This window comes from Leopardus geoffroyi, chromosome E2, assembly GCF_018350155.1.
Source record: "Leopardus geoffroyi isolate Oge1 chromosome E2, O.geoffroyi_Oge1_pat1.0, whole genome shotgun sequence".
Lineage (NCBI taxonomy): Eukaryota > Metazoa > Chordata > Mammalia > Carnivora > Felidae > Leopardus > Leopardus geoffroyi.
Window position 1 is genome coordinate 35,102,283 of NC_059335.1, and position 27,987 is coordinate 35,130,269.

At 44.1% G+C, this 27,987-nt stretch overlaps 1 protein-coding gene across 1 annotated transcript in view; it reads left to right on the plus strand.

Annotated features, from left to right (window-relative positions):
• Window positions 1–27,987, plus strand: part of CCDC113 (coiled-coil domain containing 113) — a 62,985-nt gene that overhangs the window by 1,748 nt on the left and 33,250 nt on the right. The window contains exon 2 of the mRNA XM_045442929.1: window positions 27,185–27,352. The gene's annotated coding sequence lies outside the window, so the exon portion shown is untranslated. The remainder of the gene's footprint in view (window positions 1–27,184; window positions 27,353–27,987) is intronic.

Here is a 27,987-nt window from a genome sequence, read left to right on the forward strand (position 1 = left end):
ATTGAGGGTGAGGTGGCCAACCAAACTTTGTCCTATTTTATTATGTTGCCTTTTAGTCCTTAACACACTTCTCTCTTTGATCTTCTGGGCCTTTCTTTTGTCTTGCTTTCCCATTTCCACACTCTGTATCAACAGCACTTCCCACGGGGCCCAGGTTGCTGGGACTCCAATCCTTTTCTATATTGCTTTCTAGGTAAGACCCTGCTTCTCCTTCTTGACTGTAGAGTCGGATCCATCCAGGTCGAATCCCAGCTGTGCTTCTTACACACTGGGCGACCTTGGGCCAATAACTTAATCTCCCTGTGCCGTATACAGATTTTACAGCATAAAACCAATAATGGCCTTCACAGGGCTATGGACAGACTTAGACAAGGTAAACCACATAAAACCCTTAGAACAGTGTGTAGCAGTTGCTAAGTGCTCAGTATCATTATTAGCAGACCCAGAGCCTTTCTCCTATCACTCTTCCCTCCCTGATCCCACCACATACCCGGGTTTTGGTTCCTTTCGCTCTTTGGCCGGGGCTGCCTCTACCTCCTCCACCCCCACCTTGCCATGTCTGCCTTCTTTCTCCTCCTCCGGTCTCACCTTTAAGTTCACTTTATTTACTTGGATGTGGATTATATCGAGTTGTAAATGTGGGACAGGGTGAGCTCAAAGTTCTACTCTGTCATTTTTCCCAACCTCTCTTTAAGTTCAGGGTTTTTTTTTTTTTAATCTTTATTTTTTAATGGATTTTTAAATTTAAATCTGTACTCTTTTTTTTTTTTAAGTAAGTTCTATGCCCAATGGGGGCTTGAACTCACAACCCCTAGATCAAGAGTCACATGCTCTATGGATTGAGACTGCCAGCCAGGTGCCCCTTTGAGTTCACTTTCACTTTAAATGGTAGAGTTGATACTTCTCTATCTTAGCACCCTATCCTTCAGAAAACTGCATATTTTGTAATTGTAATTCTGTCTCCTCCACTGTAAAAACAGCATGAGAGCAAAGGCTAAGTCTCTATGGTCACCACTGGCTCACCCAGCATTTGCCACATTTAGAGGCTTTCAGCAGATACAGCAGTACCCCACAGATCACTTACTAATTACAAAGTGGAGGTCACTGCTTTAACTACCAGTCAAATTTAACATCATCAATAAGGGACCGACTGACCCTGTGATGTGAGGCACCAAGCATGGACATGGCATCTGCCCCAAATGCTTGACTTGAATCTAATTATGAGGACACAATCAGACAAATCCAAACTGGGAACATTTTGCGAAACAGCTAAGCCTGGATCTCTTCAAAAATATGAGTGTCACAAGAGAAGACAATACAAAACAAAACTCTGGAGTAGTTCTTGATTACAGGAGCCTGAGAGATATAACTAAATGAAGTATGTAATTCTGGGTTTGATCCCAAATGAAAAAGGTAGGAAGGAAAGGAGGGAAGGCAGGGGAAGGGGAGGAGGGAAGGAGAAAGAATACAGCAAAAAGGACCCTAAGGAATGGGACTTCTGAGGCTATTTGAATATAGGATGTACATTACATAATGGTACTGCATCAGTGTTAAATTTCATGAGTGTGAGGATTATATTGTGGTTATACAAGAGAGTCTCTTGATCTCAGGAGTTACATGCCAAGTGTTTAAAGATGAAGTGTCATACCATCTGCAACTTATTCTCAGATGGTTCTCCAGAAAAACCTGGGTTCCCAAGAGCACAAGCATTCATGGGGAGAGGGGAGCAATTAAGCAGAAATGTTGACAGTTGTAGAATATGGTTGAAGACCACATGAGCTTGCAACTTTTCTGTGGATTTGAAAATTTTCAAAACAAAAACTGGAAGAAGATACATAAAGCATTTATGGAGTAAGTGGACTTTGGAATTTGAGTCTAAAACCTGCAAACCTAAATGTCTTTCACACAGGAAGACAAAAACGTCCTCAAGCTCTTAACACAGCATTTTGATTTTTTTCCTGACAAGTCCCTGTGAATCAGTCTAGGCCAGAGGTTTTTAATCCTGAGCCCTTGGAGGAGCACTGGGATGGCTCAGTTGGTTAAGCATCCAACTTTGGCTCAGGTCATGATCTCACAGTGGTGCGCTCAAGCCTGGTGTTGGGCTCTGTGCTGACAGCTCAGAGCCTGGAGCCTGCTTTGGATTCTGGGTCTCTCTCTCTCTCTCTCTCTCTCCTGTCTCTCCCCTGCTCGCTCACTTTCGCTCTCGCACTCTCACTCTCTCTCTCTCAAAAAAAAAAAAATTAAAAATAATAATAAATAAATGGGGAAAAAATCTTTAGCCCTTGGACGAGCTTCCTGGGTTCCAGGAACCCCTGACATGCTAGGCAAGATGTGTGGGTCACTGCGTGTTGGTGTGTATGTGTGTATGTTTGTGTATTCTTTCCTTAGCATCCACCAGATTCTCAAAGGAGGCTGTGACCCAAAAATGGTTCCAAACCACTGGTCTGACTACTAGGTCCAACCCCTGCAGGGGCCCCATTCCTTGCCTCCACCCCCTCCTACCTCTGACCCCACACACCCTCCCTGCACCTTCCTCTCATCCCTCATCACCTAACCCACACCCATCTCACGTAACCTGCTCTCACACCTGCCAGGATGCTGAGGGTTCACCCACACATCGCTCTGGTGCAACACACTCCTGGATTTGGCTGACGCTTCACTAACTCAGCCCTGAAACATGCAGCCTATACTTCCACGGCTACACAGAGTATGTTTTTATGATTTTTTGGTGGTAGATTGGGCTCCCCATGGCATTGGTGGAGACCTCCTGCCAGCCCACCATACAGTGTCCTTGGTGTGAATTAAGATTGGCAATTGAGGTTGGTACAATGCAGTCCTCACTGGATTGAGTCTCCCTTGGATATGAAGAGGTACAGGTGGATGGCTCTGCAGGGTTAGGTTACAGTGAACCAGAATCGTCTTCTCCTAGTTACCCTGTGGGTGTGGGTTTGGGGTTGAGTACGATTCAGGGTTACACAAGGGGGAATGAAAGAGAGCATCTTGGGTCAAATAGCCCAACAATTTCATACCAACTCTTATGCTTCCAAATTCTATACACATACACCCACACACACACACACACACACACCCCACAAAAATTTAAAGACCTCAGAACACCTATCTTCACAAAGTCTATTTCTAAAACATTTGAGAGATTAATAGGCTTATTTTTTAATGTTTATTTATTTTGAGAGACAGAGAATTTGGGCAGGGGAGGGGCAGAGAGAGGGAGAGAGGGAGAGAGAGAGAGAGAGAGAGAGAGAGAGAGAGAGAGAGAGAGAAAATCCCAAGCAGGCTCCATGCTCAGTGCCCGACGCAGGGCTCGATTCCACAAAGCATGAGATCATGACCTGAGCTGAAATCAAGAGTTGGATGCTTAACTGACTGAGCCACCCAGGTGCCCCCATATAGGCTTTTATCTTATATGGCTGATTCTAAGAACTTAGCTTAAGGAAATAATATAAATTATGAGCAAAGAATTAAGAGTGGTGACAATTTGTGTGTTCAATATCACTGAATCCTGCAAAAACCCTGAGGCTAAAACCCATTGAATTTATACTTTAAAAAAAATTTTTAATGCTTACTTATTTTTGAGAAAAAGAGAGAGAGCGTGAGTGGGGTAGGGGCAGAGACAGAGGGAGACACAGAATCCGAAGCAGGCTCCAGGCTCTGAGCTGACAGCACAGTTGGACACTTCACCAGCTGAGCCACCCGGGCGCCCCCAATTTATACTTTAAATGGGTGAATCACATGGTGAGTGAAATGTATCTCAAGAAAACTGTTAAAAAATCCTGAGACTGGAGTTGTAACGATCCTGTTTTTGCAGTTAAGGAAACTAAGACTCCAAAGACGTGGGTAATTGAGGCAGAGTCTGGATTTGAACTAAGGCCTTTCTGACCACCAACTCCATTTCTGCAATCCCTTTCTAATTCTATATACCCCCTCCCAAAAGACCCAAAGATGTTTGTCATGAAAATCACCTTTAATCGTGAAAAATAAAACAACCTAAATATCCCAAATTACAGGAACAGTTAGATAAATTGTAGTGTATCCCTACAATTCAACATTAGGCATCACTAAAAATTATGATTATCCTGAACTTTTAGTGATGAGAAAATTTTTATTATATGAGATTTTTAATAAGTATTTTTTTAAGTTACACAAATAATTGCAGTACACAGAATAACACCACCTTACCAACCTTGTTCCCCAAAGATATCTACTTCCTAATCTCTGTAGCCTGTGAATATGTGAATATGTTACCTTATTTGGGAAAAAAGACTTTGCAGATGTGACTAAATGCAGGAGAGGAGATTATCCTGGATTACGTCCAGGTGTGCTTGATGTTGTAAGGGTCCTTATAAGAGGAGGACGGAGGTAGGAGAGTCTGGGAAGTACATGTGGGGATGGAAGCAGAGAATAGTGTGGTTGCCTGAAAGAAGGAAGGGGGCCATGGGCCAAGGATTGTGGGCAGCCTCTGGATGCTGGGAAAGCCAAAGAAACGAAATCTCATCTAGAGCCTCCAGGAGGAATTCAGCTAGCCCTGTCAACACCTTGATTTTAGTCCAAGGAGACCCGTGTTGGGCTTCTGAGCTCTTAACTACAAGAGCATAAATCTGTGTTGTTTTATGCCACTAAATTTGTGGTGATTTGTTGCAGCGGCAATAGGAAACTCATTCAGTAGTATAGAGTTACTAAACATTTCCCAAGAAACGCAGAGATCCGAGGGGCAAGGAGTGAAAGTTGCCCTTCTTTTCCTTCCACGTTCCCACAGTTTGGTATGTATCCTGCCAAGCCCTTTGCCATCAGGACACATAATACAACCCGCATTCTTGTGTATTGTTTTGCTTAGTTTCAAAGCAGGAAACCAGAATGTATATGTATTTAGCAGGTAAGTTCACAGGCACATACTGAATGCATAGGAAAATAACTGGAAGGAAATACATTAAGTGCCTTAGAGTCTTTTTTTTTTTTAAGTTTATTTATTTATTTTGAAAGAGTGTGCCCGTGCATGCAAGTCAAGGGAGTGGCAGAGCAGGAGAGAGAATCCTAAGTAGGCTCCATGCTCCGGACAGAGCTCAGCATGTGGCTTGATTTGACAATTGTGAGATCATGACCTTGGCAAAATCGAGAGTTGGTCGCTTAACCAACTGAACCACCCAGGTGCCCCTCTTTTATATTCAGAAAAAAATAACCAATGTTTACAGGCTGTTGACTATCCTAGCCCTTCCCTTCAACAACTTGTGGGTTAATGGGGGTTTTGCACCAGTTGGGAAGGGGTAGAGAGTAGGGCAGTAGGGTCTTAAATTCTCTTTGTAACCAAGGAGTCCACAGGGAATGCTGGATTCTCAAGTCTGGGAGTCTTTAAGTCTCCAGACAGGTGAATAGAATATGTTAATTAGGCCCCCACTGACTGCGCTTCACCTGAGTACATTTATATACCACTTGCTTAGGGCTATCACTTTTTGATTTTTTTCTTAATTATTCTTAAAGTGTGACCCACTCTGCCCTTCACCCAGAAAGTGCCTGTGAGGGGACAGGAAGGGCTGGGGAACAGCCTGCCCAGGCTAGAAGTGATAGAAACAGAAATATTTGGCTGGTGCATCAATGAGGTCCCCTTTTATTCAGCGTTGCCTGACTGGGAAAGGGGGCACACTTTTAGCCCCCATCCCTCAATTCCAGCTATTCCTGGAAGCTCAGTGAACTCCAATTCTCCTAATACTCTCAGGGAAGGATGGATAAACTCTTTGGGGCTAAAATGTGAATAACAGCTCTCTAGAAGGGATTTGCATTTTAAGGAAGGTCAGACTAAGAGGTCTTGCACAATGGGTCCTTAATCCTGGAGTTGCAGGTGATGGGGGAGGGGGAATTTTGGAGGGTACATGGTACTTCTCTGGGGACCACGCCCACTCTGCAAGTTTGCAGTAGGCATTTGGAGGGAAATGGGCTAAACTCTATAGTAGCAGGTACAACACCCATGGTGAGGCCATTGTACTTTGCAAACATTCATCTCTTCCTAACTGCTCTTCCAAATTGTCCAGAATCACCATCATCTTTCATGCCCCCTCCATCACCAAACCAGGTGGCTTTCCGTCTAGACGGCAGCTTACTTGTAGCCTCCCATCTGGGTGTCCATAGCCTTTGCCCTGATTTAAGCCTGTGTCATCTCCTCCTTGGGCTTTCTTCAGGTCCTTTGCTGGAGTAATTTCTGGGCCATCAGACTCCCTGTGTGAAAACTCAGGACCCTTGACCTGGGTGTGGCTCAGGACTGAATATGTTCATAAACTTGGATGGAAATAATTACATCTTTATTCACAAACCTCTAAATGAAATTTAGCATTTCCTTCCATTATGGATGTAGCAAACGCTCAAAAACAAAAATAACAAAGCACGTGAGCTGTACCTGGGAGTCTATCACCCCTAGAAATCACAGATATTTGCTTATCACTTTGCAGGTGGTGTTATTTTAAGGTAGGAAAGTTTGCTCTCCAGAAGGACCAGCTGCTCTAATTGTTGGAGGCAAAGAATATGAAGGAATCTCCGGATTTTGGGCTTTTCCCCTTATGTTCCAGCCCCCATCCTTCCTCAGCTTGGGATATCTGTTTAGAAGGTTCTAAACCCAGGGTGCCTGGGTAGCTTACTCGGGTAAGTGTCCAACTCTTGATTTCGGCTCAGGTCATGATCTCACAGTTTGTGGGACTGCACCCCAAATCGGCCAGGTGCTGGGCATGGAGACTGCTCTCTCTCTCTCCCTCTCTCTCCCTCTGCCCCTTTTCCTCACTTGTGTGAATGCCCTCTCTCTCAAAATAAATAAACTTTTTTAAAAATATAAAAAAATATTCTAAGCCTGAGTGCAGCCAGTGGGAGCCTAATTAACATATTTTATTCACCTGTCTGGAGACTTAAAGACTCCCAGACTTGAGAATCCAGCATTCCCTGTGGACTCCTTGGTTACAAACAGAATTTAAGACCCTAATGCCCTACTCTCTACCCCTTCCCAACTGGTGAAAAACCCCCATTAACCCACAAGTTGTTGGGGGAAGGGATAGGATAGTCAACAGCCTGTAAACAATGTTTTTTTTTTTTTTTTTCTGAATATAAAAGACTCAAAGGCACTTAATGTATTTCCTTCCAGTTGTTTTCCTATGCATTTGTCACAGGCCCGAGAACTTATCTGCTAAATATATACATACACTCTGGTATCCTGCATTTTATTTCCCCCAATAGATACTAGCTGCTATACCGAGGAATAAAAAAACACCAAACAACAACAACAACAATGAAACCAAAAGATGTTGCACCTGCAAGCTCTATGTTTTGTTTTAGGAAATGCATCATTTCTGGGTGCTTGCAGAAGTCTTCCTGTCTGACTGGAAGACAACCTGGGAAGCCCAGGTCCCTATGAATGTGTGAGCGTGGCAGCAAATTGACCCATGAGAGCACAGAGGACGACAGAAGTCCTGGTGGATGAACTGCCAGCCCCAGAAAGCACAATCCAAGCCCAAGAAAAACATCCAAACTCCTCACCCCTAAGGTGGGGATCAATCACTTCACTGAGAACATGGAGGAGGGAATACAGGTGACAGTGGCAGAGATGGTTGGGATAAGATGGTCTTGGCTGCAAGCACACTAGACATCTGTGGCAGTGGTGAAACCATTGTGGAGTCATCCTAATTAGAGCAATAATTGTGTTATTCTGCCAACACCATAATTCATAGACCCCATTCTAATTTTGCCATTTGCCCCAGTAGTGTCCTTTAGAGCCAAAACATCCTCTCCAGAAACACAAAGCCATTTAGCTGTTATGTTTCTTTTAAATCTAGATATACTGAGTCTTAGTTTCAGGTATATGACAGTGATTTGATACATGTATACACCAGGGCACCTGGGTAGCTCAGTCAGTTAAGGGTCCGACTCTTGATTTCTGCTCAGGTCATGATCTCATGGTTTGTGAGATCGAGCCCCATGTCAGGTTTTGTGCTGACACCACGGAGAGGGTGAGTGCTCTCTCTCTCTCTCTCTCCCTCTCTCTCTCTCTCTCTCTCTCTCTCCTCTCAAAATAAATAAATAAACATTAAAAATATATATATGTGTAATCACAGAAGTAATCTCTATCACAGAAAAATACATATATAATCACAGAAATAATGCCATGTACTTCTCACTGCACCGTATCAGATGATGGACAATTTCTGTTTGTCCTATTACTTGAAGTATCAACCTCAATCACTTGACTACCAAGGTAGCATCTGCCAGATTTCTGCACCGTTAAGTGATTCTTTTTACCTTTTTAAAGAAATATGTACTTTATGGGGAGGTATTTTGAAAATTGTGTAATTATCCTGGTCCTCATCAAACTTTTGTATTTATTTGTTGGTAGGGACTCGTGGATTCCTATTTTATTCAGTGAGTTATAATCAATTATTGTCATTAGTTATTTCAGCATTCAAACTGTCCTTTATTGGCAACTGGGAAACCCTTCAAGCTAGTTCCTGTATCCTTTTGATGTGTTACACTAGCCTTTGAGCACTTTCTTATTTTTTTGGCACAAAGAATGTTCCAGGCTTTTCATGTACTTTTCCTGCCCCAGGCCTGGAATCAACGATTTCTCCAAGGGGTCCTGATTCCTTTTAGTGGAGAATAATATTTACAAGTCAAGATCTGGGCATAAGGTGTGCTCGCTGTTATTGGAGTGTTGCTCCCAGGCCTTCTCCAGTGGACTGAGCTAGAGAATATGTGTATGTTCACACACACACACACACACACACACACACACACCCCATTTCCATCTGTATTTATTTCTATATATATCTGTATCTATTGAAAACCATGAGTTCACTCCATCTCTCTGATTCCAATCTATCACCATAGAATTCATTCTAGCCTTCTCCCTTTCTATATTTGTAACCCTCTTTTCTGACAGTGAGCAATCTGGCACATGCAGGGTTCTTTTAGATGGAGGAGAGAGTGCTAAGAAAGGTCTGTTGAGGAGGTGACATTTAAGCTGAGACTCAAGGAAATGAGGGCACAAGCCAGGCAGGTCCTGGGAGAACAGTATTCTAGGTAGAACACTGAAGTCATTGCAGTGGCCCTGAGCAGATGTCTGAGGAGCAGCCGGATCCCTATGGCTGAGCCGGCCGACAGGTGATGTCAGTCAGGTAAAAGAGGGTAGGCAGTTCAGGCAGCATCTTCTACACCATTGCAAGGACTTTGGTTTTTATAGTGACAAAGACAGGAAGCCACTGGAGCATTTCAAATTCAGGAGGGACGTTGTCTCGTAAAGGATTGCTCTGACTGCAAACGCGGAAGCAGGGAGACCCACGGGAGATTTGCAGTACAACACAGGAGGTGGGTGGCCAGGGAGGTGGTGAGAAATGGTCAGATTGGGGAATCATTTTCTAGGGGGAGCCAACAGGATCAGTGAGATGTGGCCTGTGAGAGATGGGTGACAGTACATGGGGCTCTGTGAGTGCTCATTAAATGAATAAAGCAAAAACTGTGCACGATGCACTTAGCATGTGTGGCATGCAATGAACTAATCACAGTCTTTGTTTATCATTGATGAATGAAGGTGAACTCTTTTCCCAGCAGGCTCCTTCCCCCCCATCTATCCAATTCTGCACCCCCCCCCCACACCGCCTGGAATGTCACTTCTCTTGCAGAGTCACCCATTTTCCACCACAGCTCCCTCCCACTCCTCCCCTCCCCTGTCTGGGGAGTCAAAACTCCCACTTCCTCCAAGCCCTGTCTCATCAGGGTGTGAGGCGGCATCTGATAAGCTAATTCACAACCAGCTACTGACTTCTTGCAAGATGCCTACCCCTCCCGGAGGTATTCACATTTTCAAAAGGCGGGAACATATTTACTTAGTTTGGGGATGTGCCAATAACCCTGATAGTGTGACTGACAGTAGTGAAGGAGGTCATTTGATTCCCACCAGCACACAAATGACCCCTTGCAGAGTTGGGGATATTGTTGAAGGGGCCTGGCCCAGGCCTAGCCTGCATTTTTCCTTTCTTTCACCTCACACAACAATCCTGGGCATCTACCGCCTCCCTTTTACCAGAAGGATACTGCGACCCATGTTTGGGCAGAAGATCATGCATTCTAGATGCTCTCTCCGGGGTGGGTAGGGTTTGGTATAGACGTCCTGCCCCTTTGGGAGCCGGCTCCACAGGATGGTTCAGCGGGACGGTCTTTACTCATCCATCAGACTCATCCCACTAGTAGAGGCTTAGAACCTTGAGGCCACTGTGCTTGGTTCCTTGATTGTGTGCGAATTTGTTTTCTGTGCAAGACTAGTTTAAAAAGCAAGACCACAGGGGCACCTGGGTGGTTCAGTTAAGTGTCTGACTCTTGATTTCTGCTCAGGTCATGATCTCATAGTTTGTGGGATCCAGCCCAGCGTCCAGCTCTGCACAGAGCCTGCTTGGGGTTCTCTGTCTTCCTTTCTCTCTCTTTCTCAAATTACATAAATAAACTTAAAAAAAAAAAAGCAAGACCACAAAAGCACAATGATACCCCTTCACACCTACTAGGATGGCTATAATCAAAAAGGCAGATAATAACAAGTGTTGACAGGGACGTGGAGAAACTGGAACCCTCCTACGCTGAGGGTAGGAATGTAAAATGACAAAGTCACTTTGGAGAACAGCTTGGCGGCTTCTATAAAGGTGAGGTATAAGTTATCCTATGACTAAGAAATTCCATTCCTGGGTATATACGCAATAAAAATGAAAACATATGTTCTCACAAAAACTTATAACTAAGGTTTACAGCAGTATTTTTCACAATAGACAAAAATGGAAACAACTTGTATGTTCATCGACTGATTAAAATGTAGTATATCTACCCAAAGGCATATTATTTAGCAATAAAAAGGCATGAGGTACTGAGGCATGCTACGGCATGCATGGACCTTGAAAATATTGGGCTAAATGAAAGAAACTAGACACAAAAGACCTACATGTTGTATGATTCCATTTGTAGAAAATGTAGTCCAGGAGAAACTAATACATAGAATGTAGATCACTGGTGGCTAGGGGCTGGTTGGAAATGGGGAGTGACGGCTAATGGCTATAGGATTTCTTTTTGGGGTGAATAAAATGTTCCAAAATTGATTTCACAACTCTTGAATATACCAGAAATCATGGGATTGTACACTTCAAATAAATGTGTGGTATGTGAGTTATATCTGGCCAGGTACAGTGACTAATTGGAAATACCCAGGTCCCTGGGGACTCACCTGTTTAGAATGTAGGTTAAAAGGGAGGAAGATGAGGGATGCCCAGGGGACCGCAGAAACCATGGCCACTTTGCCTCAGGGAAATCTTGCATAGAATTTGCCTGGGGAACCAGAGAAAAGAAGGGATATTAAGAAAAATTATCCCAGGGTGCCTGCTGGCTCAGTCGGAAGAACGTACAACTCTTGATCTCCGGGTTGGGAATTCAAGCCCCATGCTGGGTGTTGAGGTTGCTTAAAAATAAAATCTTAAAGAAAAGAAAAGAAAAGAAAAGGAAAGAAAAGAGATCCCAAACTTGGAAATGAGGCAAAAGGAGAAGTGCACATCCTTTCATTGCAGACTGGAACACTGCCTAACAGACCACCCCAGGATTATTTTGTTATCTAATCCCTCTGTTTGATTTGAACCTCTGTTTGATTTGAACTTTCCTTTTGCCTGGGGCCCTGATTCTATAAGGTTGTGTAGAATTTTGTTTGGTAGAGATACAAATGATTTTTGTCTATAAAAATGATAACCTAAAAGGTTACAGTTTTATTACCCTGTAGGATATGAGTCAGTTTTGCCTCTAACCTAGCATGCTGATTTTAGTATGCTTTTCCTGATGGATTGTATAACCTCTTTTCCTCCACTTCTCCTTTGGACTGGTTTTTACCATCCTGCTGATTCCCTCATTAACAAGTTAAATGTGGGGCGCCTGGGTGGCGCAGTCGGTTGAGCGTCCGACTTCAGCCAGGTCACGATCTCGCGGTCCGTGAGTTCGAGCCCCGCGTCAGGCTCTGGGCTGATGGCTCAGAGCCTGGAGCCTGTTTCCAATTCTGTGTCTCCCTCTCTCTCTGCCCCTCCCCCGTTCATGCTCTGTCTCTCTCTGTCCCAAAAATAAATAAACGTTGAAAAAAAAAAAACAAGTTAAATGTATCTGGGGTGTGTGCTCGGTTGTAGGAATGCCATGTTTGTAATGTTCTTTAAGTTATACTTTGACAGGGAACAGAGGTCATTTGCTGTATTTCAACAATGGTATAGGCAAGTGACCTCTTTATCAGTGCGATCAGAACCTGAGCAGTAAGGCAGAGCCCTCTGGATGCACAAATAAGGAGACATTACAAAGGACTCTGGGTACTTAAAGCAAGAAGACATGTTACAATGTTAATCATATTTTCTTAACAGGGGGTTTTGCTTAAAAATTTATGCACACACATAGGTATGTAGACAGATATACAATCTATACAGAGGAAGAGAGAGAAAAAGACTAGAAGGCTGTCAAAATAATCACAAAAATTATGTTATCAGTGATTATGGAAGGGGTCCAGAGGGAAGATTTTAATTCTCTTCCTTGTGCTTTTCTGTATTTTTCAATTTTCAACGATAAATATGTATTACATTTGGAAATTTCTCAAAATTCTTTCTAAGGATAGCAGCAAATGAACTTGAGGCGGGGTGGGGGGGGGGGTGGGAAACCTGCCAGTAAGGAAAATTAACCCAGGGCTCCTGAGTGGCTCAGTCTGTTAAGCACCCAACTCTTGATTTTGGCTCAGGTCCTAATCTCACAGTTCATGAGATTGAGCCCCCAGTCAGGCTCTGTGCTGACAGAGTGGAGTCTGCTTGGGATTCTCTCTCTCTTCTCTCTCTCTCCACCCTTTCCTGGCATGCTCTCTCTCTCTTAAAATAAATAAATAAACAAGAAAAAAAAAAAAAAAGGAAAGGAGTTAACCCTACCTGGACACTCAGGGAATGGCATGTTGGGACTATATATCCTCTCCTAGAAAAACCTAGGTAACTAGTTGTAAGAGAAGCAAAGGGAGAAGAGCCAGCTAACCGGGTTACAGGCTGCCAAGAGGACTTTAGATCAGTTTATAGCAGTGGTTTTCAACTGGGAGTGATCTTGTCCTGGGGGACATTAGGCAAAGTCCGGAGACATTTTTGGTCGTCACAATGTGGGGAGGTGGTGCTAGGTATCTAGTGGGTAGAGGCCAGGGATGTCACTGAACATCCTGTAATGCACAGGACAGCCCCACAACAGAGAATTATCTAATCCAAATTTCTCAATTAGTGCCCAAATTGAGAAATCCTGGTTTTTAGCAATAAAGCCAAGGGGAAAAAAACACTCTGAAGTGTGCATGCTGTAATGATAATTATGTACATGCATGTGGCGTCAAGGATATGGTTAAAGCTCTGTACACCTCATCCCCACCCACCACATCCTGCCTCTGACCTTGGGGCACTCCTTTGGGGAGTCATCCTGTCCCTCCGGCATAAAGAGTGAGGGATAGGTACATTTCCCCCCTTTTCTCTCCTGTGGGATAGAATTCCTATTCCTCCCATGGAACACTACACAGCTATTTTATAGAACGAGGCAGATCTATATATATTGACATTAAAAGATGTCCAGAATATATTAAGTGAGAAAAGCAAATTACCCAACAATTATAGCATGATCCACTTTTGTAAAAGTAAACTCTACAAAGAGGTATTAACACTTGCTTATGTGCATATTGAGGCATTATTGCAGTGATTTCTATTAGGGGGAAATATGGAAACATGGCATTTTTCGTTAAAATAATAGATTGAGGGGTACCTGGGTGGCTTAGTGGGTTAAGCATCCAATTCTTGATCTCAGCTCAGGGTTGTGGGTTCAGGGCCCATGTTGGACTCCATGCTGGGCGTGAAGCCTACTTTAAAAAATAATAGGGGTGCCTGGGTGGCTTAGTTGGTTAAGCATCCAACTCTTGAGCTTGGCTCAGGTCATGATCTCACGGTTTGTGAGTTGGAGCCCCGCGTTGGGCTCTGTGCTGACAGTACAGAGCCCGAATGGGATTCTGTCTCTCCCTCTCTCTGCCCCTCCCCTGCTTGCTCTCTCTCTCAAAATCAATAAACTTAAAAAAAAATGATAGATTGAGGATATAGATTTTCCTTTGCCCCCTCCCCAAAGCCGTACCAAAACCAGAGCAAATGAACCAAAAAGTTATTAGCTCACAAAAGAGCCAAAAAGAACAGGAGAGAGGGCAATAGCAGATGAGAGGTGTTGACCAATTTGGGGAGGTGGACAGGAGATGAGTTAGTAGAGCTGAAAATGCCTGCAGAAGAGGGTGGCAGCAAGCCGTGGGGCCACCCGCTAGCCCTTAGGCTAGGCGCACTGCCCAGCTTGCACATCTGTGCATGGGGGCCTCCCAAGAAGCAGGAAGATTCATGGACCAAAACTGCCAGGAATTGAGTCAGAGTGACGTGTGGGAGGTAGAGAGGGGTTGCCAACAGAAGCATGGCTAGGACCCTGCGTGAGAAGCAGTGAGACCACTGTGGCAGGTTGTACTTTCCCGAGAGGGCCACAACAGTATCTCCCGTTGCACCTGTGTTCCACAGCGTGACTGTGACACCCCGCCTGTTGAGAGGTGAGGTCTATGTCCCCTCCCCTTGACTGGGGCAGGCTTGTGACTTGCTTGTAACAACAGAGTGCAGGGGCACTGACACTGTAATGTCTGAAGATGGGACTCTGGGGCTGGAAACTTAAGCAATGTGACTGTGCTGAGACCACCATGCTGTGAGGAAGCCCATATGGAAGAACCCCACGGAGTGGCCCTGTGACAAGAGAGAGAGAAAAAGAGAGAGAGAGATTGAGAGAGACAGAGAGACGGAGAGAGACAGGGCAGTGGGTGCTTGGCCCCGGCTATTCCAGCTTCAGTCACCTTCTGGCTGCAACCGCATGAGAGATCCCAAGCCAGAAATACCCATTCTGAGCCTTTCCAAAATTCTTCAGCCACAGAAACCATGAGAGATTAAAAAAAAAAAGAATATTGTTGTTTTGATTAGTTTTGGGTGATTTCTTACCTATCAATTATAACTGGAAGAACCACCGAAGGCCCCTTTCAGATCTAGGGCAGTCAATAAGTTACCCACTCCCGACCCTGGCAGAAGTTTGTTCTACAGAAAAATGGAACGAGGGAGGCTCCGGACCTAAGGACACTAGGCACAGCGGAAGGCGGGAGAGACACTACATTAAAACCAGGGATGTTATGTGAAAGTCTGTACTGACCAGGGAGAACCCTGCTCCTCCTGCCCCCTGGCTCTCAGGATGCTGCCAGTCAGGCACGTGTCCTCATCATAGTGGGAAATTGGAGAAACTCCAGAAAAGTAAACAGTAGATAATTATGGGCCAAGGCAGGAGTGAAGCTTTTTCTTTCCTTTTCTTCATTTTATTTTATTTTATATGTGTCTTTATTTAAATGTTGATTTAGTTTTGAGAGAGAGAGAGCACACACATGCAAGTGGGGGAGGGGCAAAGAGAGCTGGGAACAGAGGATCGAAAGTGGGCTCCGTGCGGACAGCAGACAGCCTGATGTGGGGCTCGAACTCATGATCCGTGAGATCATGATCTGGGCCGAAGTCGGATGCTCAAATGACTGAGCCACCCAGGTGCCCCAGGAATGAAACTTTTTAAACAGATGTTAGGACTCACTATAATTAATACCCACAGAGAGATAATGAGGTATCACATCCATGAAACACAAATAAGATTCTATTTAAAAAGAAAAAAAAAAAAAGGAGTGTTTGGGTTTGGGTTTTCCCAAATGCCCATTTCTGAGATAATGATTCCAGTCAATGGATTTTTGGCAGGTGATCCTAGGAAATGTGGGTCAAGGAGTTGGGAAGTGAGGCAGGGAAGGGAAGGAAGCCAACAAAAGGTGTGTTACCCTAGCCAGCTACTACTGTGGGTGCCTGGAGCTTGATATTTCTGGAGAACCCCAGGAGCCGGTATAGAACATGCCTCAGAGGTATCCCAGCCAGTGCACGAGGGTCCACTAACTGCCTCCAGTGGGGAGTAACCTCCAGCTTGTCCTGCACTCAGGCTGAGGATGCTGGTTGGAAGAAAATAGCTCTTGGGCAGAGCTGCATAGCTATGTGTAGTAAGCAGCTGTGGGCAGCACTCAAGGGTGAATGCCAAGGGCCTATGCCAACAGTGTTTGCTGCAAAAAGCAATCAGAAAACAAGAAAGAGTTATTGTAAATTAAAAATGTAAGAGCAGAAGTAAAACATTCAATGGAAAGCTGACAAGGAAAAAGTTGAAGATAACCTGACTTAATTGATCTGGGGTTCAGGCTGGGCTTCCGGGTTATTTAAAAGCTCCCTGGGTGATTTAAAAGCTCCCTGGGGGCAGTTAAAGTTAAGAACCACCGCTTGGCAGGAAAAAATAAAAGATTGCACTGATGTAAACAGAGAATACTGATTAAAAAATTTTTTTTAATGTTTATTTATTTTTGAGAGAGACAGCATGAGTGAGGTGGGGTGGGGTGGGGGGGCAGAGAGAGAGGGAGACACAGAATCCAAAGCAGGCTTCAGGCTCTGAGCTGTCAGCACAGAACCGGATGTGAGGCTTAAACTCGTGAATGGTGAGATCATGACCTGAGCTGAAGTTGGATGCTCAACCAACTGAGCCATCCAGGTGCCCCAAGAATACTGACTTAACCAGAAAACTGTCATGCAATTATACAGGAAGAATGGGGAGAGGGGAGGCAAGTGCATGGGAATGGTGTGTATAAAGCTACCTCAATAGGAAGGCAGTAGATTATGTCTTGGATTGATAAACCAAGAAATAGCACAGGGTGCCTGGGTGGCTTAGTCAGTTAAGCACCTGACTCTTGATTTTGGCTCAGGTCATGATCTCATGGTTGTGAGATCGAGCCCTTCATAGGGTCCTGCACTGGGCATGGAGCTTGTCTAAGATTCTCTTCCCCTCTCTATTGCCCTCCCCGCCTCTCTAAAAAAAAGAAAGAAATCAAGAAAGAAAGAAAGAAAGAAAGAAAGAAAGAAAGAAAGAAAGAAAGAAAGAGCATATAAACATCTTATTCGGAAATACAGAGGTAAATGCCAGAAGAAACAGCTGAAAGAATAGTAACTTTCTGAGGAGCAGGACTCAGGGGTGTGTGTGTGTGTGTGTGTGTGTGTGTGTGTGTGTGTGTTGCATTACTAACATTTGCTAGAAACCTTATAATATTATTTGATTTTTTAATACCATGAATATGCATGAATTTGACCAAAATTTTAAAAGATTGTTTTTATAAAGGGACAGAAGAAAACATCAGGAGCAACCTAAGCATCCACCAGTAGGGAAAAGCTAAATACATTGTAATACATTCATTTAATGGAACACAATGCTATGCTTAGAATGAGGTAGCTGTATACATCCTAACACAGATGAATTTTCAAGACAGTATGACCAGAGTTGGCAAACAATAGGTGTGATATGCCAACATTTATGTAAACCACATGCACGCAAAATAGAGCTATTTATTCCCCACGGAAATAGAAACATGTGCGATTAAAAACACATAGAGCAGGATGGGGAAGAATACACTCAGAAGAGATAACAGGCATAACCCGTGGCCTGTGGTGAGAGTGGACTCAGAGGATAAAAATCAAGGCAGATTTTGTACCGTTTCATTGTTTTTCCCCCACAGAAAATAAATTTTTGTATTACTTGTAAAATTAGATTAAATTTTTAAAACTGAACATTCATCAAGAAACTGAGAAGACAAGCCACAGATTGGGAGAAAATATTTGCAAAAGGCATATTTGACAAGGCACTATTATACAAGGCACTAAATATAGAAAGAACACTTAAACTCAACAATAAGAAAACAAACATCCCAATTAGAAAATGGGTCAAAGATCTTCACAGATATCTCACCAAAGAAGATATTTAGATGGTAAACAAATATAAAAGTTGTTCCATGTAATATACCATCAGGGAAAGGAAAACTAAAACAACAATGAGATACCATTACCCACATTTTAGAGAGGCCAAATTCTGGAACACTGACAGCACCAAATGCTGCAGATGATGTGGGGCGACAGGAAACTCATTCATTGCTAGCAGGAATACGGAATGGGAAAGCCACTTTGGAAGACAGTTTGACTATTTCTTACAAAACTAAGCCTGTTCTTACCGTGTGATCCAGCAATCACACTCCTTGATATTTACCCAAGGAAGCTGAAAGTTTATATCCACACCCAAACCTGTACATGGATATTTATAGCAGCTTTATTCATAATTGCCAAAGCTTGGGAGCAACCAAGGCATCCTTCAGCAGGCGGGTGGATAAATGGTGGTCCTTCCAGACAATGGAGTATCTTTCAGGGCTGAAAAGAAATGGGCCATCAAGCCATGCAAAAACATGCAAGAACCTTGTATGCAGATTAGTCAGTGAAAGAAGCCGGTATGAAAAGGCTACACACTGTATATAATACCAGCTATATGACATTCTGGAAAAGGCAAAATGATAGAGACAGTAAAAGGATCAGTGGCTGCCAGGGGGTGGGTGTGAAGAGAGGGGGTGAATAGGCAGAGTGCAGAGGATTCTTAGAGCAGTGAGAATACATGGTACCAGAATAATGGATACATGTCACTGTACATTTGTCCAAACCCATAGAATGTCCACCACCAAGAGTGAACTGTAGCGTAAACTATGGACTTTGGGTGATTATGACATATAAATGTTGGCTAATCAGCTATAACAAATGTGCCACCCTGGAGGGGGATGTTGGTAATGGAGGAGGCTGTGCATGTTGGCCGGCGCGGGGGGGGGGGGGGGCAAGAAGTATATGGTGAATCTCTATACCTTCCCTTCAATTTCGCTGTGAACCTAAAACTACTCTAAAAATAATATAGTCCTAATAAAGAAAATTGAATATGCATTATACAGAATCTGGAATGTTCCACACCAAGCTATTAATAATGGATTATTCTAGGGCATGGATTGAGATGGAGGGCAGAGAGGAAGGGAAAGTTTTCTCTTTCCTCTCTGTCATTCAGTAATAATTGTTTGACAAAAACTATGATAGTATGACAGACTTTTGAATAGAATGGGGCTCTGGGGTCCTGGTAGTTCTGTCTGGCAAGTGTTTCCTGCTTTTGACAAAGGAGGAGAGTGAAGGTTCCATCTTGGCAGGGGTGAGGCCCAGCTCCAGAGGGAGCTGGTAGAACCAGCTGTGACATCAGAAGGGCATGTTGACAGGGTGACTCACTTTTCAGGAGGGGTGGAGATGGATCTCTCCTCTTCTTCCACGTGAGCTGCCGTTGGGGCTGGAGCCCACAGAGCGTCCTGTCTCAACAATTCTAAAGGAGGAGTTCTTTCCAAATCGATACAAACAGGGACCATTTTAATCCAGGCCTTTACACAAAGCTATCTGGGAGCCAGCCTGGATTGGAGGGGTGGGGCTGTTCATTGATTAATCAAGATCCATTGATTAGAGCAAAGGAAGAAGAGGAGGGATGGAAGGGGACTAGGGATGAGTTTTGAAAATAGGGATCTAAGCACCCTTGGGCCTATGGGTGTGTGGGGGGCGGTTTGGAGACAGCAAATGCTTTTAATCATCCGTTGAGCTTCGTTAGGGACCTTTTATTTAAAAAAGCTTTTAAGTATAGCCATTTTCTTATTTGGCCCTCAGGACCACCCATAAGGTAAAGAACTGAGTGTAAATATCCCCATTTTCCAGATGAGGAGACTGAAATCTTAAAATATGAGACCACTTATCTGAAGGACAAGTTAGTAACTGAGTGCAGTATCTCTCAGCCAACGCCACAGGCCCTCTTTGCTTTTTGGTCTGCCACAGCGTCCCTCCTTAAGACACAAGACACTGTCCTGAGACAATGGTTTCCCTGCTTGGGATCCAATGTTAGCTAAGCAGCTGCAGCTAGGCTAGCAGGAGCAGAGGGCCCCTCAGACAAGCTCGGTCCCTGAATGGGTCACTGCTTCTGCATCCACCCAGCATTGATGGCACTCTTGCCCTTGGCTGGGCAGGGCGCCAAGTGCCCTACATGCACAATCTCATGTCAGTCTTACAACAAGCCTGTTATATAGGTGTTACCATAGTCAGGTTGGCCATGTGGGCAATTCTTATAACCCTCTTTTTATGCTTCTTTATTTTGCTTTTTAACATACAGGAGTAACACAACAACAGTTGGTCTTTCTCGATGACTGTTTGCTTCTGTTCCTTCAACATGTACTTCCTGAGCACTTGATCTGTGCTGGTTTCTCCTAGATGTGGGCATATGACAGTGGACAAAACACGGTGTCCCTGCCTTCAAGGAGATTACAGTCTCCTGCTGGTAGGGTGGCAGAGAGAGACCATAAACAGATGTTATCACTCTTGACTTTTGTAGCATTGCTGGTGACAGGGGTATGGGCGTGCAGGAGATTATCTCTAAGATCATGTAGAAAGTGGCTGACAGAGAACTGAGATATTCTGTGGTCAAGATGGAAACAAATGGAACCACAATGGGAAGGAAAGTGATGCCTCTGAGGGCCCCCAAAGTCCTGAGGCCCCACAACACACAGTAGATAGAGAACTCCAGAAATCAGCCATCCCTCCCCCTAGCCAATTTTATCCAATTCTGCTAGCAGCCCTGTGGGGGAGGCATGTAAGATTTCTTCGCTTAAGAGAGGCTCAGAGAAGTGGAGTCCCTTGTTCAGGTCACACATAGTGGGACATATAAGAGGGAGGGGGTGGTTGGCCCTGGACTCCACATCTAGTTCTCTTTCTCACCCTGTCACTCAGTGAAACTCAGAGGAAGGAGGATGAAACTAGGACCAAGAGGGACCCTGGCTTTCCAGCCTGACACCCCCACCATGGTCCCATGCGTTGGGGTTGACAAAGCACTCTGACACTCACTTCTTTGTTACTCTGTCTGGTCCTTCTTTTGTGGTCACTTAAGACCTCACCTGTGCTCCAGAGGTGAGCATATGCATCAGCAGGACGCAGGTGACACATTCAGCAGGGTCCCTGAGGAAAGTATAATGATGGGTCTTTTACAAAGGTGAAGGAAGGACGCAGGGAAGCCAACAACAACTGGTGTGGTACTCGGGGACCTCCAATGGCTAGGAGCCACCATCCCTCCTAGACTAGAGAGGTAAGGAGAGGGAATAATTGATTACTGGGTCCACGAGGAATGGTGTTATATGGAAAATGTCCCTTGGCAGGAGATGGGACCTTCAGTGGACACAGACAGTTCACAGCAACTTGGGAGGGAAAGAGGGGCAAAATCCACACCCTGACGGTAACCTCTTCCTATCCTCCAGTCTCTTACATGTGCCTCCCATTTGCTGAGCACAACCTAAACCCAGAAGGCAAGAGTGTCTGTTTTTGTGATCTGCATGGGTTGGGCTCCCAAGGCACAGAGGTGGAGAGAGGCCATGGAGGGGCAAATAGGAGAGACCTAGCACAGCATGTAACCCAAACAAACCAATAGGCATCAGCCCTTAGGACCTTTGCTAAAGCTACTAGGAAAAACATTCTCTTTTCCGGGGTCGCTCAGCTGGTAGGATGTGAGGCTGGGGCCATTGGTCATCTTGCTGCCCCATAAAAGTGAAGCCAATACAGAGGAAAACTGAGTCCAGAACACATTGAGGGGGTTGGTGGAGTAATTGTATCCCTGGATCCAGCCGTGCCTAAAGGTCGAGAAAGGACCCTTGGAGACGATGGGTCCTTACTTTGTGTAACCTGGTAGGAGTCGGGATTCTGTCACTTGCACTGGAAAGGGTCCTGAGTGACACAGGTGAAAGGTGAAAGGTGAATGAAAGGTGTCTGGGGCACAGGTGCCTGCAGGTGACCAGGAATGAAGATGGGCTGGAGTGGGCCATGATTTGTAGTTTGTGGGCACCAATCCTTGAGGGCAGGTGGAATCCTGAGGGCCCAATTTTAGTGATGCATGTAGACTGCAAAGACGTCTCTAAAGGCAGCGGCCTCATTCAGAAGTCAGGACACCAGCACAAAACTCTCACATGCCAGCTGCTGCTCCCTGTGCTTGACATATATCAGTGTCACCCTCTCCAAAAGGCTCTGGGGGCAAAACATCCCCATTTGACAGATGACGAAACTGAGGCCTAGAGCAGTTAAGTCACTCACCAGAGCTAGGATTTGAAATCAAATAGCCTGGCTCGCCTTAACTACCTTTCCGACCCCACTGCCCTAAAGCGTCCTCAAATAAAACTGAGTAAAATCCCAATCTATTCATATATAAAACAGATATTAGCACAGTTGCTCTAGGGGTTGGGGGCTGAGGTCAATTCTGAGAAGAAAGACCTGAGCTCCCTGAGATTCACCATCACGTTGTGGATTTCCCTCCCCCTCCCCATTTAAGCACTATTGGCATAGGGCATTATGGAGTGTGCTGGGGAGGCAGGGAGATGATTTGGACCCACATTCAGGAGAACCTCAAAAGCAGACTTTTGGTATAACTATCTTATGAGGAGCACAATTATATTTGCATCATACTTTTGGTTTTAAAACTATTGATTTGGGGACACCTGGGTGGCTCAGTTAGTTAAGCATCCGACTCTTGATCTTGACTCAGGTCATGATCTCACTCACCGTCGGTGAGTTCAAGCCCCACAGCTGGCAGCGTAGAGACTGCTTGGGATTCAATCTCTCCCTCTCTCTCTCTGCCCCCGCCCCCCACCTCAAAAATAAATAAATAAACATTTTTAAAAAAGAATTTAAAATCATTTAAAAAATAAATAAAACAATTGATTTGTTAAATGTAAACACTCAAAACATATGCTATAATATTTGTAAACCTCCCTGCCCCCCTTTTGGGCATTTCACCTTCTCTTCCACCTCTTCCTTCTTCCTTTCCTTCATCATTTTTTAAAGTTAAGGTTTAAATTCTCCACTAAAATAAACTAGGGTTGTTTGAAGAAATGGCTGATTCCAGATTTGAGTAAGGGAAATATATATGAACATCTAGTTTTCCAGAAAGTAAGAAAACACACACAAAATGGTGGAAACATGTCAAAAGGACAAAGTAGCCAGCTTTAAGGAGTTCCCATTGGCTGGCCAAAGTTGGTGTAATTTAAGCATCAAATCAAAGAATGATAGTAAGGGATTACAACTCCTAGAATAAAATAAGAATCCATGAGTCCATATTGATGTAAGTAAATAAAGTAGAATCCAGACTAATAGACATAAAAGGAATGGTGGATTTAGAAAAATCACCATTTGGCAGCTGTCATAGTAACAATCTATCTAGGCAAGAGTTACCAACGAATACTAAAACTGGTGGGTGAGGTCTGATGGGAAACAGGATATTTATATAGACTTAAAGTATCTCCCTACAAGATACTTATAAACAACAAAGGGAAAAACACTAATTTTATAGCAGAGAAACTTGGCAGGCACCACCTTAACCAAGTGATCAAAGTTAAAACCAGATGATATTATCAAATGCCTCCTGACAAGTTGCCCTGAGAATGACACATCACTTCTGTGATACTCTTGCCCAAGATGCAGAACTGCAATGCAATCACAACGTAACGTACGACAAACCCAAATTGTGGAGCACTGTTCAAACTAACCGGCCTTTATTCCTCACAAATGTCAAGGTCAGGAAAGACAAAGACTAAGATACTGTTTCAGATCGAAGGAAACTAAATACATGTGGCCACTTAATGCAATTCTGGACCAGAAAAATTCATGTTGTTATTTTGGTATAAAAGGCATTAGTGGGACAACTGAGAAAATTTAGGTTAGATCTCTATGTTAGATATCAATATTAAATCAATGTTTATGTCTTGATTTTCATAATCTTACGAGAAAATGTTCTTGCTTTTAGGAAATTTCACACTGAAGTATTTAGGGATAAAGGGGCACATCAGATCTGCAACTACTCTCAAATGTTTAAGAAAAAAGGAAACATTTGGGTAAGGGATATAGATGAACATCCTATATATACATATATATATATACACACATATATATGTACACACATATATATATATGTGTGTACATATATATGTATATATGTGTGTGTGTGTATATATATATATATATATATATATATGTATAAAGAGAGAATGATAAAGCAAATGTCGTAAAATATTAACCTATGGGGAATGTAGAAAATCTGTGTAAAAGATGTCTGACAATTCTTTATTATATTTTACAACTGAAATTATTTCAAAATAAAAAATTTTAGATAGCACAGTATTAAAAATACACCTCTTGGATTGGGAACTCTTACAGGAGTTCTCTCATGACCCCCTCAGTTGCATGCACACACACACACACACACATGCACACACATGTGCGTGCACACGTGCGTGCACACGCACACACATGCACACACACACACACACACTGCTCTAGGGGGCAGCACTAATATAAAGAGAAATGAGTTGACTTACTTCAAGTCACACATCTAGGAATGGTCTGGGGCTGGGTTTGAACTCAGGTCATTAGCTCCAGAGTCCAGGCTCTTAACACTTTTGCTCCTCCATGATCCAGAGAGGGCAGGAAGCACAGTGATGTTGACTGTCCTGGGCCTCAGCTATGTGCCTCTGATTCTGATTTCCAAAGTGGGGGCTACCTTGGGAGTGAACTTGCCCCAGCTCTGATGCTTTCCCAGGACTTTCTGCCTCTGCCTCTGCCTCACCCTGGCTGGGACAAAAGCAATTTCTACACATTTTGTAAGATACCAAAGATGTCTGGTCATGCCTGATGTCCCCTTTTGCTTCTGGATAAGATCAAAGGCCTTTTGTCCTGACCAGGGGATCAGACCTAGATGGGGGTCCCTGAAACTGAGAAGGGAATTGTGCTCAACATGGACACCAAGAGAAAGCATCTAATAACAGCTCAAATTGGAAAGGGAAGTCAAAGGGAGCCCTCAGAAGGCAAGGAGGAAAACCAGAAGGTGGACCTTAGCAATAACCTTCTCTGCTTTGTTCTGTGGGGGTGAAGCATAGACTGGCCTTCCTTCAGTTCCCCAAACATGCTCACTCTCCCCTCTGGGCCTTTGCACAAGCTCTCTCCTCTCCCAATGCTACTCTTCCCTTGGTCTTTGCTTAGGGGCTAAAATTGTGGTTGACTTTGGACTAATTAGCCTGACCCACCTGCATCTGAATCTTACTCAGTCTCTAAATGTCAGCTTAGACTTCACTTGCTCCAGAAAACCCTTTATGACCACTTGAAATCTAAGCACCTTGCATTTCCCTCTTATAGCACTTATCACACTGGATTATAAGTGTTCATATCAGACTGGATGGTTCATGTGAGCAGGCACACCAGCCTTGCTGCTCACTACTGCATCCTCAGGGCTAAGCACACAGTAGGTGCTCAACAAATATTTCTTGAAAGAATGGAGGAAAGTGCCCTGGTAGCCATCAGATGATCCACTTCGCAGGGCTGGTCCCTCTCCCATAACTTGCAAATAGTCACTTGCCCACAAGCTCGAGTTCCTTTCTCTGATTTTTGAGCATCTTCCCATTTGTGAAAGAAGAAGGCAGGCATTTCTTTGGAAGCTTAATACTATTGGAAGCTTAACACTTTGGGTGGATCTGACCGTATCATTCTTAAATCAAAATGCAAAGTGCTGTATGAATGCCAGGCAGGGGGCAGCATCCACATGGAGATACTGGAGGCTATCAGAAGAAGAAGTGGTTCAGAAAAGTGGAAGGAGAGGGTGACCTCCGGACTTTAAAGTGCTCTGAGACCCTTTCTGTTTGTAGCTGTGTGGATTAACAGAGGCACATTCTTCTCACTTCTCAGACAAGAAATGTCTCCCTCTAAAGCAGGGTTTCTCAACCTCAGCACTATTGTAATTTGAGGCCAGATAATTCTTTGTTGTGAGGGGCTGTCCTGTGCATTGAAGGGTTAGTGGGCTGAATACTGTCCCCTCAAATTCATGTCCACCTAGAACCTCAGAAGGTGACCTTGTTTGAATTAAGGATCTTTGCAGATGTAATTAGTCAAGGATGTTGAGATGAAATCATCTTGGATTTAGGGTGGGCCATGAATCTGATGACTAGTGTTCTCATAAGAAAAGGAGATACAAGGAAGACACAAGGAAGATACAAGGAAGAAGGCCATGTGAAGACGGAGGCAGACTGGAGTGAAAGAGTTCCAAGCCAAGGAAGGATTGTGATAGAACTACAAGACACCACAGCCTAGGAAGGATTGTTCTCTAGAGCCTTCAGAAGGAGTATGGCCTTGCTAATACCTTGATTTTGGACTCCTAGCCTCCAGAATCATGAGACAATAAAGTCTTGTTGTTTCCAGCCACCTGTGTGTGGTCATTTGTTATGACAGCCCTGGGGAACAAGCGCTACCACTGGTTTCTGTTCTCTAGATGCCAATAACATTTTAACAGAGTTAAAATAAACAAAAATATCTCCAGACACTGCCAAACTTCCCCCTGGGGGTGCTATTTTGTCCCCCCATCCCCCACTGAGAACTTCTGCTCTAACAGGCGGATACGATGAGAGGACAGAGCAAAGTTGGATGAACCTGGATTTGAATTTCAGCCCCAGAATACCTAAGTAATTTGGGGAAAGTTGCTTAATTTCTCTGAACATCAGTTTCCTCACAAGTAAAATGGGGGTTAAGAAGGTACCTGTATCTCACAGAACCATCAAACTGATGCAATGAGAGAATGTGTAGAACGTGCTTAGCACAACGTCTGGCACATAGCTAGCAATCAATAAATAGTAACTGAAACAATAGTTGTTATAAGTGTTTTCATTAAGCAATAATATTACCTAATTGGTAATAAATATATTAAGAAATAATAATGCCTATTGTCATCACTATTATTTAAGGCCTGCAAGCTGAGTCAGTTTTTCACCTAATAATCTACTACAGATTGTTGTCAAACTGGGGTAGTGACTCCTTCCAGATGGAGGAGGTCCTGGGCACCCATCATGGTGTCATGCTTTCCAAACTATTACTTTCTCTTACGCCATCTCATTTCAGCCTGATAGTAAACTTGTAAGATGCATAGGGTAGTCACTTAAAATATGTCACCTTCATTTTACAAAGGTGGAAATTGAGGGACAAAAACACTGAGTGACTTATTCAAGTTAAGTGGCCAGTAGCCAAACCAGCCTGGAACCCTAGACAACTAAAACACTCTGCTCCTGACACCCCCACCTCTAATTCACTCCCTTTCCCACTTCTTTTAGATACCTAGTAACATCTCCCTAACAAAGCCTGACTCTTAGAAAAGGAACTGATGGACTACAGTTTTGAGTGACTTCATATGCAACAGTAGTCTCTCCCAAGGATATATGCACAGCAAATTTCTCTGGCTACTGGGCGGATTGTTTTTGGAGCTGAGATGAACTCTTCAGGTAGGTGGAGTCCAGATGTATTTATTAGGGTCCTGCAGGAAACAGAATTCCACTCAGTTCGACCGAATAGACCTTAGTCAAGGGACTATTTATCCTTACATGGGCAGAGCTAAAGGAATCAACAAGGATGATGAGATATCCAGAGACCAGCAGCATTCTAGGTATATGAAGGGAAGGGGAGGGATGGCGAAACCAGTGTCTATTGGGGGCTGGTGCTATGAGTGAAAGGATGCCAGACAGGAGGTGTGGTCACGGAGGGGTTATGCCCCACCAGGACTGTGGTGCCAAAGCAGGAAGGCAGCAGCGAAGAAATCCCCTGGACTCTCTCTCTTCCCGCCCTCCGGTCTCCTCTGGGTGTCTCTCATTGGCTGAAGCCAGCCAGAAGTCAGCCTGCAAGGGATCCTGGGAAATGGAGCCCCTGGTCACTAGACTCCTAGGGCATAGAGGAGCGAGGGATCAGGTTGCTGGAGTGTGAGACACACTAGCCCAAAGATGGAGGGGTGGTGATGTGAAGGGGGCAAGAGGAGAATCAGCAAGCAGCACAGGTGAGAAGTTGATGTGATGGTGGGCTGTATTCGTGTGAACTCTTTGGCCATGAGCAGGAAGCCTGAATGTACTCACTCCACCCTTTGTAT